Source organism: Chroicocephalus ridibundus, chromosome 6 (assembly GCF_963924245.1).
Source record: "Chroicocephalus ridibundus chromosome 6, bChrRid1.1, whole genome shotgun sequence".
NCBI lineage: Eukaryota > Metazoa > Chordata > Aves > Charadriiformes > Laridae > Chroicocephalus > Chroicocephalus ridibundus.
Window position 1 is genome coordinate 48,343,771 of NC_086289.1, and position 15,777 is coordinate 48,359,547.

Below are 15,777 nucleotides of genomic sequence, written 5' to 3' on the forward strand. Positions count from 1 at the left end.
TTTTGTGACAAAGTACTGCAGAACATAAAGTTGAGAAACAACTGGCCTTTGAACTGAGGCATGACCCAAAAGCGTATGGAGAAAAAACGTCTTAATGATATAGGGGCCTAAGTGCCCTCTGAGGAGCTAACCTTGAAAGAAATATCTACATTGGTAATTAATATGTACCAACAATCTGATCTATTTACTGCCAATGCACCAGAAATTTCAGGTTGGTTGCAGCCAGAGAAGGAAAATCTGGCAGTGAAAATGGCGGAAAGCTAAAACGTGCTAACAGAACCGTAACAGCAGCATCACGCGTGGCACCGCAGGCACTCGGCAAGACCTGCGCCTGGAGAGCTGGCAGGTCATCTGGGGAGTAGGGACACTTGTGGAGACTCTTTAAATTGAGGAAAAAAAAAAAGGAGTTATGAGTTAGGGAAAAGTTAAGGAGGGAAGAGAAAAAAAAATAAGACCCATTCAGTTTGTTTCTGGTCAGCATCTAGAAAATGAAGCAAGGCCAAAAGAAAAAAAAAAAATAATTTACCACTCTCTGGAAAAAAGTTAGAAGAGAAGGCAGCTCAAACTCAACCCACTGTTTCACATTACACAGAAAGTGCAACTTTTAGCTTTGACAATCCCTTACTCCATTTACAGCCCCTGAGGCCAAGGTAAGTATCTATTCCTGTATAGGGGCAGCAACACTCACAGACCAACTTCTGCAGTGAAAGGAGAGCGTGGTTGTTCACTCCACAATGGCATTCATACACAATGGACTGAAGTTTATAAAGCACTTTGGCTTCTTGAAATGGAAAATGCCGTATTCTGGATCATTGTCTGATCTCTGGCAATATAATACGGACACTCAATAGCAAGCTTAGCTTTTATTGAAGCCTTACTGTTTTCTGCCTTCACTAGCTGCTCTTCAGTTGGTGCCGGTTAACCCATGACTGCCTAAATCCACTGCTGCCCTTTTCATGATCTGCAAGAACATTTTAAAAGCAGTTTTAAAGTTCCAGCTGTTTTCTTTTATTCTGTTTCATTTCTTGGAGTAGATTCCACTTTCCACAGGAAATGTGTCTCAGCAAGTTATGTGAAGCACCCCTTGTTATATACTACTTTTTCATCACTGTATTTCTGAAAAATTGACATTAAAGTTTCCATCTAAGTGCACTGCATTTAATCATACCACTACATAACTGGTACTACCTTACTTTTAAATTTAAATGTAATTAATTAATAGAAAAGGTCAATATGACACAGATCCCTTCTTTCTACTGCTGAATGAAGAACAGCTCAGAGAAATGCCATTAGAGTGACTCACACCAGGTTCTTGGTAGGTGTTTTGCACTTACCAACATACTACTTGCTTTCTTCTATAATGCTAAAGAAGGAACAGAAAAAGAAAAAACTATTTCGTCTAGTCCTATTGAATCCCCAGATCTGGATAAGGTTATAATTTATTTAAAATGTAATAACTGGAGATTTTTAGACCAATATTTAGCTGTGTCTTGAGCATAACTGAACAAAATGATCTCTAAGTAGGATTTGATGTCTGGAGGATCCAGAATTATTACAACATTTCAGTATTGCATGTTGCAGGGAGACATTACTTTTGTAAAGGCTCAGAAAAACAGGGACAAGCTTTAATGACCAAACTGCAGGTAATGGAAATAACTTTTTCTAAATTTACCCAGTGATTCTTCCTTCATTAACCAGAGATAATGTTCAGAAGACCGTCAAAATACCACTAAGAACAGAAAGAATCATCTTCCTGCATGCAGGATCAAACTTACTTTCACCAAGCAGCACAGCAGATACACAAAGTACTGCTCCCTCACGGAGGGCCCAACAGACTGCTGATGGCTGTCTTCAACTCAACTTGCCAGCATGCACTGGACCTGAACTTTAAGCAACAATGTTCAAAGGCTGCTAAAGGAAAAGCAACCTAAAACATCAAGCCAGGAGTTAGTATGCGAATTAACAATTGTAATATTTTAAAGACGTAAGATTTCACCCTGTGGGAACCTGCTTTCCTGGCTGCATCGAGCAGAAAAGGTTAACAAAACACCTCTGTCCTAATACAGTAGGGATAAGATACACATAAATTAAATATCTGCAAAATTAATTGACATGGTTAGATTAGCAATGGATAAATTAGATGCATATAAAAGTGATAGGTCATAGGGTGAGTTCCAAGTACGCACCCTTGAACATCAGTCATCCAACATATCTTTTTGTCACAAGCAACATATTTAATGCATTATCACTGCTTCAGTGATACTTTCAAACGTGTAGAACTTCTATTTATGAAGGTTATATTAGGCGAAAAGGGTCTGGTAGTTACACACCGTAAGTATAAAGGTAGGAAACCTGGCCTTGCTGAAATCAGGATCTGTTTTCATTGGCTTCAGTGAGGTAGAGCTACTTTCTCACCAATGAAGGAATCAAGCAAAGAACCATTTCAAATTAGTTAAAAAACTGCCTTTAACTAGTAACATTTTACGTCGCAGTGATGCTTGAAGATGGTAAACTTCCAGTATTACATACTCAAAATATTAAGACTCTTTGTCATTAGCTCTCTTCTACCTTTTGTTGATAAAAGATGATTCCTGACAGAATTTTCCATGTAAAGTTTCCCTTATTTGCATGTATATTCTCACACACAAAATCCACCAATACATTTTAAGCAAAGTCAACTCAAAAAACTTATACTGTGATACCAATGAAAATTCCTTACTTATAAAATAATTGTATTGAATATTCTTAAATACATCCATGGGATTTAATTACCTTGCTTAATTTCGCTCACAACAACACACGGACTTCTGTGATGAGCTATAGTATTTACATTATTCCTCTTGCTTAAATCATTAATAACGTTTCTCTGTTTTCTGCTTCAAAACCATAAATGGAAGGTTATTAATAAAATGCTACATTTGATTTCTAAGATAGGCTTATTGTATTAGTTGTGAGGTTTGTTACTTCATCCTTTAATAAAACTATACGTTACTGAATGCTCGAAAGCATATGGATCCCTTCTGTAAAATATAGCCATAGAATTAATCACAGGCATAGTTTTGTATTTCTTTTCAAGGTAGTATGCAATACATTTTCTTGGAGTTAAAAATTTGTTTTAAAAATGTACGTTGTAAGTGTGCCCAAAGAAAGGATACTTCAATACTGAACACATTCAAGTACCAAGCACACGCATGCTTTTTGCCAAGTTGGAATGAGAAATGAGAAATCCCAAACTGTGAATATAAATCAGTCAACTTCACTATATACATTTAATCTACATCTTTTTTTTTCTTTCCTGCTTTCCTTACACTGTACTTTATTAGATTTTTGCATGTCAGAACATTCATATTTTAAAATGAAAATTCAGCTGAAACGGTTCCTCTCACTAGAGCTGTGTTTTCAGCCACTGCAAACCTTACCAATGGGAATCAGAATCTGCTTTTGTATGAAAAACATTTTCCTTTACAATATTAAAGCTTATGAATATTGCCACGTAATGAAAAATGTCAATTACAATTGGTGTCTGCACAAGAAGATCAAATGTTTTTCTCTTTGTTTCCTTTAAGAACTTTGAAATAAGGTGTTTTCTTATTAATGCACACGTGATCCAGCTTCTGTTATTGTCATAAGACTTGAACCCTCTATGACTGCAGACTAAAGACTAAATCAGTCTTTGACCATAAGCAAATATCAGCAGTTCAGATGTCATCTGTACTGTGAGTCATTCAACATCAGGTCTGTTGATCAGATACAACAAGCCTGATTTTCACCTTTCCCCCCCCCCTTTTTTTTTTTGTTACCCGATAGGTGAAACAGCTATTATGTTTGTACCTATTGCAAGTATGCCACTTTGGTTTTGAAATATTTCCTCTCTACACTATATTTTTACAGCACAAAGTACAAGCTCAAAATAGTTTACCATACTGGAAAGTTAAAGAAAAGTTCAGAAATTACTTCCATAAGAAGGGTAAAAGAAAGTGGTACTCACTAGCTATGCTTAGTGCTGATTTAATGTCTCCAACATAAAAACTGAGTTAGGAAAGGAAAATAACATTCCGGAAAGGCACATATTTTAGATTTTGCTTCTACCCCATCCACAAGAAAGAGAGCTTTACCTGCCAAGGAACCTTGAGCACATCAGAATAATTGTTAAATTAAATTTTTCATCTTTTCAGACGCAATAACGTGCAAACCCCAAGATCTTTCCTGGAGAGGTATTTTACAGGTATTACTAGGAACTCTGTTTATTTCCCACCACCACCCCTTGATACATGTCCATCAGTGCTTCATTATTGCTATTTGTAGACCAACAGAAGGTAAGGAGTAATTTTATATCAGCAATTTGTTTATTTTCTTGATAAAAAAAAAGCTAAGTCTAGGAAAATCAGTGCAATTCCAATAAAAAAGCGTGGGAAAAAAATAGAGAGAGCTGCCTTGGTGTGCCCACTGTACCTGTAATGTGACAGCAACACCCTAATGACACTCCAGGTAAAAAAAATCACAAATCCTTAATATGTAAAGTCTCTGTGGCATATCCATTCTGATCGGGCAGCAGTCAGGACTGTGCTAATACCTTTGTGCTCCACTATGGCCTTGAAATCTCAGAAAAATGAGGCTTCCACTGTGCACCCTTCTCCAGAACCACAGAAGGCCATGTCCCCATCCAAAATGTGACTGTCATGAAAGACATCCAACTCAACAACTAAGGAGTAGATAGGATACAAGCAACAGTAATATGTTTTACTGGAACAGGTATACCAGTTCCATGCAGTGAACTTACTTAACAGTGCCACTGACTTAATAGTTGCTGATGTTTCCAAATCATGGGGGAATTTCAGATGAGGGAAGGGAAATATTTGAATGATTTTACTGAAAATGGGACTGGAGAAGGAAGAGGGCAGTAGTACAGTGCGATTCACTCACAGGATGCTTAGCACTGCTCTGAAGAATGAATGGGAAAATTGCATCTACAGAACATTTCATAGGGTAGAAGTGAACACTTGGACACTGTGGATTACGTTAGCCATAGGCTGTAAACTCCATTTAATGTACATTTGAAGTACCATCAGTTCCAAATATATGAAAAGTGAAAATTACTATCTATCACTCAAAGGTTAATGTTTTTCTTCTTATGAGAGCCTTCATTTTCAAAACACATGGGAATCTTTGCAGCTGTAATAAAGCCTATTATAACTAACATGTTAAAGCTTACATCCACAAGTTATACTCTTGTGCAATGTAAATAAGTCCAGCTATCCCAGAAGTTCCTAGACCGAAAAACAATCCTGCTGTAAATATCCTTGATACCAACTAATTATATATTCCCTGCTACAGCTTTTAAGTCACTATAGAATAGATCATACTTCACAGCAACAATGATGATGTCCCTTGGGACTGACTTTCCATTGAAAAGAGCTTTAATTTATTTATAGCTACACTTTATACTGCAAATGACACTGGGAACCCAGATAAGCTGTTTGGAAGAATTGCTCTCCTTCTATTAAATTAGCTGCTATAGTTTACTGATTAAAATCTTATTGCAAAACTAAAAGGCTCAAACAAGTTTGCCTTATAACGAGGAATTGAAATGGATTCTGTTCTAGGAGCTAGTGAGAAAATAATGAGAACAGCAAAGATTTCTTTTACAGTTTCTGAATGCCTTCTATGCCAAAAGAAATAAAGAAAGCATTACAAAGAGTAAGAGAGCTTTCCAAGAAAGCTTTTTGTGTACTGAAAGATATATGGGCTGTTCATGAAATGTTCTGAGCAGGCACTCAGCGTAGGGCTGAAGAAATGCAAAATGGCTTTGTCTGCTCAGTCCTGGGGTTGCTCTGTGGCGCGTATGCTTTGGAATAAAGTGGGTTGAAAAGCTTAGAAAATACCGTGTTCTGTACAGAAGCATAATTGTGATTATTTTTAAGGCAACTGCTCCTACCTGCAATACCAGCAATTGCAAGGCAAGTTTAGTTCAGGATCTTCAGAGAAAACATCTCTGTATCGTCTTAAGAGAACTTTCAAATACAAAGAAACCTTTACCATTCTCTGAACCTGTGACCTAAAGCCTGAATATTAGAGAAAAACTAGGTTAAACTTAAAAGTCCATTACAGACATTTTATACGTTTCCTTTGGTGACTTGTATATTAAGTGGAAGACACTGGGTTGGGTAACATTGTCTCTATTTTTACGCAGTCCTCAGAGAAAGTATTTTTAAATGTTTGTACTAGTACTCACTGTTTCTCTGGCATGAATTTTTCATTTTCCTTTCATTGGCTCATCAGTATTTGAATATTCCTTACAGATTTGGGACTTCCCCACTGTGTAACATCAGAGAGCTCCCGTATGAAATTGCAAATCTAACAACAAAGGCCGTATCTGAAATGGAAAATAAAAAATGAAACTCACTGGCTGCAACAAATCTAGGCAAAACTCAAAACAGTGCTACATCCATCTTGGTTTTCCAAGAATAACCGGTGCCTTCTGAGACTCCAAGTCCACTTTTCAACATCGTTTTTCTAAGCCAGCAGCTCACTGTTGCTCTTCCAGGCTTCATCTTGTTAAGCCTCTCAAAGACTTGTCAGTCAACTGGAAGGATCACCATCATGTACATTACTGTTGATATCGAGCTAGCACTTTTCACCAAGCCTTCTTTTTATTCATAGTGAAAGGTTTCCCCAAAACCACACTGAACAGCAGACTCAGCTGTAGGAACTTCATGTCTATGTCTATCTCTGATCACTCAGGTGACAGGCCGGGACCTGGGGCAGTTGCTCACGCTCTCGGCTCCAACATTTATGAAGCCATGCATCTTGTGAATCTGTTACTAAACTTGTAGCAAAAGAAAACTCTAGTGAGGCCGGAAAGTAATTTTCAAAGGTTTTGTTTATTTACTAAGCTATTTAACTTCCATATCCACTGGTAAGGATAGGGGTTTGTTTTGTGCTTTAACTATAAACACCTTCCCCATATACAACACATAAATGTCTCGCCAAAAGGTTGGCATTAACGGCACTTTATTTACTAATTAGTTCAGCAGTTTATTACACTGAAATTTAAATGTACTAATCAAATGTTTATTTTGTAATCATTTTACATTAATGCTAATTAGTGATGTATTTATCGCTTCATGGATTACATTTAAATTTAAATGCTCTAGTCAAAAGTTTGACATTAAATTGCACCTACCTACTTAAACAGTCTCTAATGTATTGGCTAATTTTAAATACCATTAGACTAACACAAGTATTTCTTTGTATTGTGAAGATGCTTTTTTTAAAAACATCACCTAGATAACTTAGTAATTGTTATTCTGTGGATGTGATATTACTTTCATAATTACAAGCATATATGTATGAGCCAAACATCTTTTAAATAGCATTTTTTTCTTTTTCTAGTATAACTTAGAGAAGTAATTTTAGAAAAACATTTTAATCCTGACCATTGGGATGTACCAAATAACTATGAACTTCCAAGGAATATTTCAATAAAGTTTGACCTAATTCCCAAGGGATTATACCTGAGATTTCATTATTAACCATTAATCAGCTGCTCTTGTTATTGAAGGCGAAGAAGACAGCCTGGACCAGACGAAAACAACAAATAAAGGACCCCACACAGCAAGGAAACTACCGCGCACAGCCTGGGTCTTACTGAACTGCACCTGTTTGCAGCCAGGTTTTCACATGTCTATAGTTCTGAGGGATATTTAAGCAGTTTTAAGAAACCACAGGTGGAACAGCAGAGAGAAAACAACAATAAAAGCAAATATTCTTCAGTGGAATATTCAGTGCATGACAACCTGACTATATATAGAAACAAATTCTAAAATACTTCGCATTTCCAACTTTCCAAATATTAATATATTTTGTTATTATCAACTCCCATAAACTCCTATTCAGGCTGGAACAAGCTCATGATCAGAGTTTACAGGCAGGACAGAGACAAACGAAGCTCGAGATGCAAAGATTCATCATCATCATGAGGCTGTTTATAAGTGACAGGGTTCAGACACGCCTTTTCCCTGCCAGATATGCAGCTTTCCAAGGACTGAGGCAGAGTATATCTCTCCACAGACGTGCGAGACGTTTTAGAGGGGAAAAAAGAGATCTTAGAACTTCCAAGTCTGGATGATTCATTTTATGACCTATCTGTCCTTTACTTAGATGCCAGCTTGAGTCACAAGGTTTGACTTTTTTCTCTTTAATAACTGGCAAAGCCTTAATATACCAAATTTCAAGAGGTTTTTGTTTTTCTTTCTTATAGATTATCATCTTCACTTACAGAATTATCAGGAGGCATATTCCAAATGCGATCTGATGTTAGCGTCCTGTTCAAACTTTTTGGTTTTTAGAAAACAGCAATAAAGTAAAGCTAATGTGAAATTTTCCTTTACCTAATAACTTGTTCGAGTACTGTATCAAAAATAAACAAACTCCTGCTGCTTTCACACAAAAAAAACAAACAAAAACCCAAACCAAACAAAGAAACCCTACCTGTCATCTTGCTTTATCTTTTCATTTGGTTCTTCCAACTTCATTCAGTCTCAACTGAGCCTTTTAAAAGCTCTTATTTAAGTTTTCCTTGATGCTGATGAAAAACTTTGCATTTATATAATGCCTAAAATGGTCTATCCAAGGTACCTTATTTGCCAGTGGCAGAGTCTGGGACAGTGCTCAGATTCTCAGAATCCCGTTCCACTGTTCTCATCTAGAAACGACTCCCAGAAGACTGAGCTCACATTAATGGAACCTGATATCAACAGGTCTGAAGATCTGTGCAGAAGTATTAAAAATACAGTTTTGTAATTCTTGTTACAAAATTCAAATTTAATTAAGAAAACATTAAGGATACTATGAACCTATAGCCCGCACTCTTTCTAATAATCTCATGTTTAGAAATGCATTTATAGCAGAAGATATTGGGACTAAACCTACAATACCTGTGCCACTGCATTTACTGAAGGAAGTGAGTGAACAGGAAGATTTCCAGAAAGGGAAATTATGAGAATTTGGAGATACAACTGAGGAGAGAAAATGCCAAATTGTAAAATAAACAGATAAATAAACCACAAACACATAATTCTAAAAAAAGGAGGAGGCAGCCGCGTGGCAGAGGACTCACAGTATCACAGCAGCAGTTCCAGCGATCAGAAGACCAATGAATGCACCAACGTTTATTATTCTCAACTGCTGTGTTGCCCTGAGAGTGATACAAGTTTGGAGTTGAACAGCCAGTGGATGTAGGAATATCAAGGCTTATGGTAATGTTCGTTATTGCACAGAAAGGCACTGCAGTGGAAGGGTAAGAAATCTGTACTTTCAAATATATTTTGGGATTTCTTCCTACTACAGGCATAAGCAGTTTGTTAAAAGAAGTGCTGTTCCAACCAGTAGTTTCCCAGGAGAAACACGGGATGAGAGTGGGCCATGCTGACCCGACATACGCGCCAGATGTCCTCACCCTGCCCACCCCACCCAGCTTCAGAGTGCCCATTACGGCAGAGGCTGTGGCGAGCTTCCCGACTTTGAGACATGCCCCCAACCTTTAAAAAAAAAAAAAAAATCTTCCCACACCCTTAACATGGTATAAGACAATCAACAAAATTCTCCCCTTCAGTTGTCTGTGTTGGAAGAGCCTAATGCCCAGAGGCAACTCCCAGGTAGCTGAGCCGGGGGACACTAAGGCACCGGCGGTCGGCCAGCGGAGAGGACAGAGGCAGGACTCAGCGCAGGCCAGGGGTCTGCTCTCATTTGAGGAACTGACAACAGCAAACAGCGGAAAGGAAATAATTAAGTCCAGTGCACGCTCGGATTTTGTGAGCTACTCCTTCTTACTGCTCTTCTGGAAACTGTGTCAGAGCTAATTAATGTCATCTGTGACAGGATGGTCCTTCTTAATGAACTTGCTTTTTTTTTCCCCCCTGCAAATAAACTACGCCACTTACATTTTGAATGCAGTGTCACATACAGACCTTATCGCTTTTACCAGAAATATTGCTGCAAGTTGTTTTTTTTTTTATGTAGATGCAATGCTTATTTTTTCCATCCAAAATTTATTTAAGCTACTGACAATAGCATAGGGCTTTCCTTTCTTTGACAAGTGAATAAAAAAAGAACTAACCACCTCTTTTCTTTAGACCTTTTTTCTGTACATCTGCAGAAAATCTACATACATTCTAATATTTCCTCATTTTAAACACAAGAAAAAGCCATTTTTGTTCAAATGGGCTTTTTGTTTCTTTTGCAGGATTAATATAGATTTCAGTATTTATAAGAAATTACTAAATATTAAATAAATCTTCTTTGGATCAAAGCTATTTTTAATTTTATTTCATAACTAGCCTTTTTTAGAATTTCATGAAAATACTTTTTTTTTATTTAAATAAAAAAAGTAGGTCAGATTTTTATTTCATGGGGAAAGGGGTAGCCATACATTTTTATCTGCTAATTTACTAAATCATACACAAGTAATAATATATGAAGAGGTCAATCCCCACTAGTACTGTATTTTAATTATATACAGTTATCTCCCAAATTAAATTTTCCCTGCCAGCTGATTATTATAATTTAAGTTCTTCAAGTGATCACAATTATTTTGAACATAACTGTCTTTCACATGTCTCTCATTCCATGTCAATATTCTTACAAATGACTCCAAGGACAGAAAAAAAAAAAAAAAGCCCCACTACTAAATAAAACACAAAGAAAAATACTTCCTGCTTCATGATTCAGTAAATCATGAATAAAAATGAGTTTTGCTCACTAGAGCTGAGAATACACTGTATTGAAGAAACCTCAAATCTTGCTAGAATATGGTCTAGCTCCTTCACTACATGAAAGCCATTAGGGATCTCATTCGTCCCTAACAGCAAAGCAAATTCATCAGCAGCTGAGCACAGCGCAGTGTCCAAGCACCAGCGGCCACACGGACTTGGCCACCCGCTGCGTGATGAGCAGGTGCTCAGGTGGAGAACACAGGGCAGAGGATGGCGGCACAGGCACCACTGCTCACAAACCTCTGGCGGGGAGCACACAGCGTGTGACCGCTCAACCTGGGACACGCGCCCTAAAGCTCTCCCGGCGTAGGAGGATACGCACGTGGAGGTATCACCAGGGAGACGGAAGGGCCTCTGCTCCCCAGGCTCACCACTTACACCGCTGCTTTTGGTCCACGTCCCAGCTTTCTGTACATCTCCTCTTCCAAGAGCAGCTGTCACATGATCTGCGTGAAGTAGGTGGTCATACACAAATGTCAACCCTCAGATTGTACGACTCGGGTACTGACTCCGTCATTATTCACTCCTTTATCATACTACCCCATAGCTCAGTTTCTTCCTTTGTTTTATCAGCTTTTCACTGGAATGCACATAGACTGCACAGAAATACCATGAAATCACAGGGTAACGTGTGCCATAACTGAACAGAGCATATACATAAAAAATATTTTTTTCACCTGCCACTTCTTTGTATTCAATCCTCTTTATCTAAATTTCTTTCAGCATCATAAAGCTGCAGCAACACTGATGATGGAGGTCAGTTTCATTTCAGACTTGCAACTCTTATACAAAGATAACTGGAGTGAAAGTGCACGGAGGAGTGTCCACTATTCAATTTCTACGTGTACAGGACAAACCCCTCATTGCTCAAATCAAACAGGGCATGTAAACATGTGAAGTCAACAGTTCAAATCAGCTAGGAGATCTGATGCTTTGCTCTATGTGTATGTTTATCACGAGGCCCGCAGGCATCACAGCAACATAACTAGTATGAAACTGAAGGAGGCAGAAAAGAAGAAATTAGATCTGATTTTTGAGGTTATGACATGTTGGACACTGGAAGCATTTACCCACTTTCTAAGATATGGAGGCTCATCTCAGCCAAATTGCATAAATATGATGAAAATTAAACCACGGAAAATCTACAAAACTGTAACTTTTTTTCTTATCATCTCATTAATAACTAAAATCAAAAGCAAAGAGTTACCCAGTGCTCATATGCAGAACCTTTTGCACCAGCTTTTTAACTGATGGTTCCTGGCTGCACAGCGTGTCGGGCTGTTTGTGTTTCAGTGGGAATCATTATCTACAAGATTTGCTATTGTGGGCTGCCTCCGTATCCCAGATGGCCTCTCTGAAATATTGCTCCACCTCCTGATTCCACCTCCCTACAAGATGTTTTAGAAGGAGGCTTGTAGTCTATATCAAGCAATGTCTCCGGATAGTTACCCAGTGCTATTTGGAAGCTCCGAAGCTGCAGCCCACCCAGCCACAGAACTGCAGTCAGAGAGCGCCAGAGGATAAATGGGGCTCTGCAGGCAGAGAGATGATTTAGAGAGTCTGCTGAAGAAACTTCAGCTGAAATTTATGTGCTTTAGAGAACACAGTTTGAAGCTCACAAAAACTGTGGTCCCAAAACCGCAGGCCAGAAGAAAGTAGATGTTGGCTCCCTGCAAGCATTTTGCTCAGCTGGAGCTCTGGCAAGGGCTGGCTTTCTTTGCAGTCTGAACGTATCAGTGGAAACAAACTGAGTCTGGGATAAGCCTTAAGACTGGGATCTAGCTTCTATATCAAGCACATGATATTGCAGAGATCTGTTCCACTACTACAGGGCTCACTCATCTCTCCAGATAGGCCCAGAGTACACTGTATAAATAATTTACCTTAAAAACCCCTATATTCCTGTGTCCAAAGAGAATTCAAAGATTCTTAATGGCTATCAACTCTCAAACACCAAAAATACAGGTTTTTTTACAACCTGCCAAGCTCATATGTGAACTACAGCACATCATCCCGCACCAGCGGCGTCCCAGTAGCCCAATTCGGCTCAGTCACTGTCAGGCAGAGTGAATCTCAAAGATCTCTCCTGCTTTAGGTTCAGTTTTAGCTGTCAAAACAGAAGCTATCACTATTGCTTGTCAGAATTATCATCTGAGTTTGCAGAAGCATTTTTCCGCTTTCACTCTTCACATTAGTCTAAGTTTTTCCAAGGCAAGATGAGCTTCAGTAAAGACAGTTAGCTCTTTGATAGAACAGCAAAATTACACGTGAAGAAAAGACACAATTCTTCGTAATGAAACATATTTAAAAAAAAAAAAAACATTAGAAAGGAAAATGAAACCCAAACCTGACTCACGCTCTCTATGAAATACGTTGTGCTGTTATTTTCTACTAAAAATATTTTGTGATCAAACAACAGTTTGTGAGATATTCCCTCCTAATGCACTGTTAATAATTGTCTCAATATACTAAATCTGTGTAGGAGTGTGGTTTTTCAAGGACTGAGAAGAGAAACAGGCCAGAAGATGGGAAGTTGTATTAAACTTGGTTATTCAATGTCTCTTTCCATAATCTAGAAGTTTTACACAGCCACCCAATTCTACCACTCTTCGTGCATTCTTGACGCGGTCATAACAAGCAGCACATTGAGACTTGTGCGTTACGCATCTGGAATAAAGCTGCTGTAGGCACAAAGCTCACTGAAGCCTTCAGTGGTGCTTTCATGTCATAGGGATGCCGCCTTCTGTGAGCCGAGTTGTGCACGTGCTCAAAGCCTCTCCAGCTGCAGAGCCCCCCGAGGAGATTTAACAGACCCATTGTTGTTTCAACAGTAAAAACAACAAGCCGAGGAGGTCAAATTTAAAACAAATATTAATTGTCAGATTTCATCCGTGGGAAAAGAAGGAAAGAAGTATGTAAACCAGGTATTTATAGAGCTTTCACCCTAGTGAAACCACTTAAAAATGAGGAAGAAAAGTGTAATTCAAGAATTGCATTGACTACATACCGTTTTACTCTAGAAAAAATGACTGATGAGAATGCCCATCTGGTCTTAGTTTCAGTCTCAGAAGAATGTCATCATCCATTTAAGTAGAGAAAAAAAAAAATCCTGTCAAATGCTTATCAGGGCCTTCTAGGAGACTTATGGACTTTCTGCTATGCAGAAAGACTCCCTTTCCTTTCTTTGTTATCTCCATCTCTTTTGTAACCACTAAAAGATATGATACACAGGACAATCAACCCCAGCCCTTTCGCAGGGCAAGTAGCATTACTGACCACCTACATTCAAACCCAGTATAATATTTAGGCTTCTGAAGAGTCAATCAGAATTATGCAATTATTTCACATAAACATGCGTTTTGTATAAATTAGCATCAGTTCTAACAAGTAGCTCATTCAAATATCTTTGGCTATCCGGAAACTGCTGGAAACTTTGTGAAGTTTTCTTTTGAAAACTCATTCCACATGTCACTTAGGAAACACAAGTTCTGAGTTTATTTTTCCCAGATGACTATATTCTATGCGCACTGAAGCAGCACAATTTCTGCCACAGTATTTAGGGTAGGGAGAAATGAGATTTCAAAGGCTTATTAATTGCTAAAAATATGTTTCCAAAGGGAAACAAATGCAACACAATGCAGCAACGTCATTCCAAGTTTCCAGACAGCCTGAAATAGCAGCTTTGATTTAGCTGAAATACAATCATACAAATGTCAATTAATTATTTCCCTAATGATCAAACTACCAGCCTTTGCATCTGTTGTAAATCCCAGCTAATTCCCAGACTTAACGTGGGACTAAACACTCTAGCTGTCATTTGGCCCAAAATGACAGGTTTTCCTTGAGAGTGTGTTCAATATTTTTCCTCTTTAAATTCTACTGCAACCTGAATCTCGAAACTAATCAAATTAAGGTATAAAACAGTTAATCAAGTGTAAAATAAAAATAGGTACAACAGGGGTGCTGTTTTATTTAGTATTTTCATGTTTAAATTACCACTAAACTTCCAATTTTATCTACTACAAACAGCTACGTTATCTATAGAGGTCAGATCCCAGGAGAACTGTAAAACCCAGGGTAATTTATTGCAGGGGTTTAGTTAAGATAATTGTGTAGTGTGCAAGAACCTGGTTTCCAACTTCAGTCTGCTAAGAGTATGCTTCACTTCTAATTCAGGACTTCCCTCAGGAAGAAGCTTCCTCCCTGCCTTTTTTCCAAAATAACCCTCCTGAAACCTTCAATGAAAAGCACGTCCTTGAATTCAATACTCATTCAGCACGCCTCAGAATTTTACTCCGGAATAGTACATACAAAATCCTATTTCCCTTATTTATTCATCCATGGCTAGGGCTTCTCCTCCAAAGCCCCAATAACTGGTAAAAAATTTACATCCAGTTTTTATTTAATGGAAGCTGAATGTAATCTGTTCTGGTGTGACCCAGAGTGACTGCAGCTTAAATCAGACTCATCATCTTTATTAAAGTGATTTAATAATCACTTTATTGATTTAATCCATATTAGATAGCATCTGAAGTTGGCAGAGTTAAACCTCTTTGAACACTACCTTTTAAATTCCAGGAGCAGCACTGGCTCTTGGCTAAAACCCCTCCACTTTACATACACATACGCAGGCTCTGAATCTTTACTCAAGATGCTCTGCATTTTTCCATATGTAGTGAACGCAATCACAGTCATCCATTACAGTGAGGAAAAAGGGTCGGTAACAGAAAGGAGGTTTTGTGCTGCAGAGACGCGCAGATGAAAACACACGTTAAAGACAGCAGCTAGCCTGGATGGAAATTCTTCCCACGCAGAAAGCAAATGCGATAGTCACCACGCTCAGGCTACCAAGCTCCTAGACATCAATTCAAGATTTACACACTTGTGATTCCAAATCCTGCGGAATGGAAAGATGAACAAATTGGGGCTTTATGCCTGACTCCCAACCTGCGTGGTGTTAACAGCATGTTTGAACTATTCTCATGCTGTTCTGGGCTGCTGATGT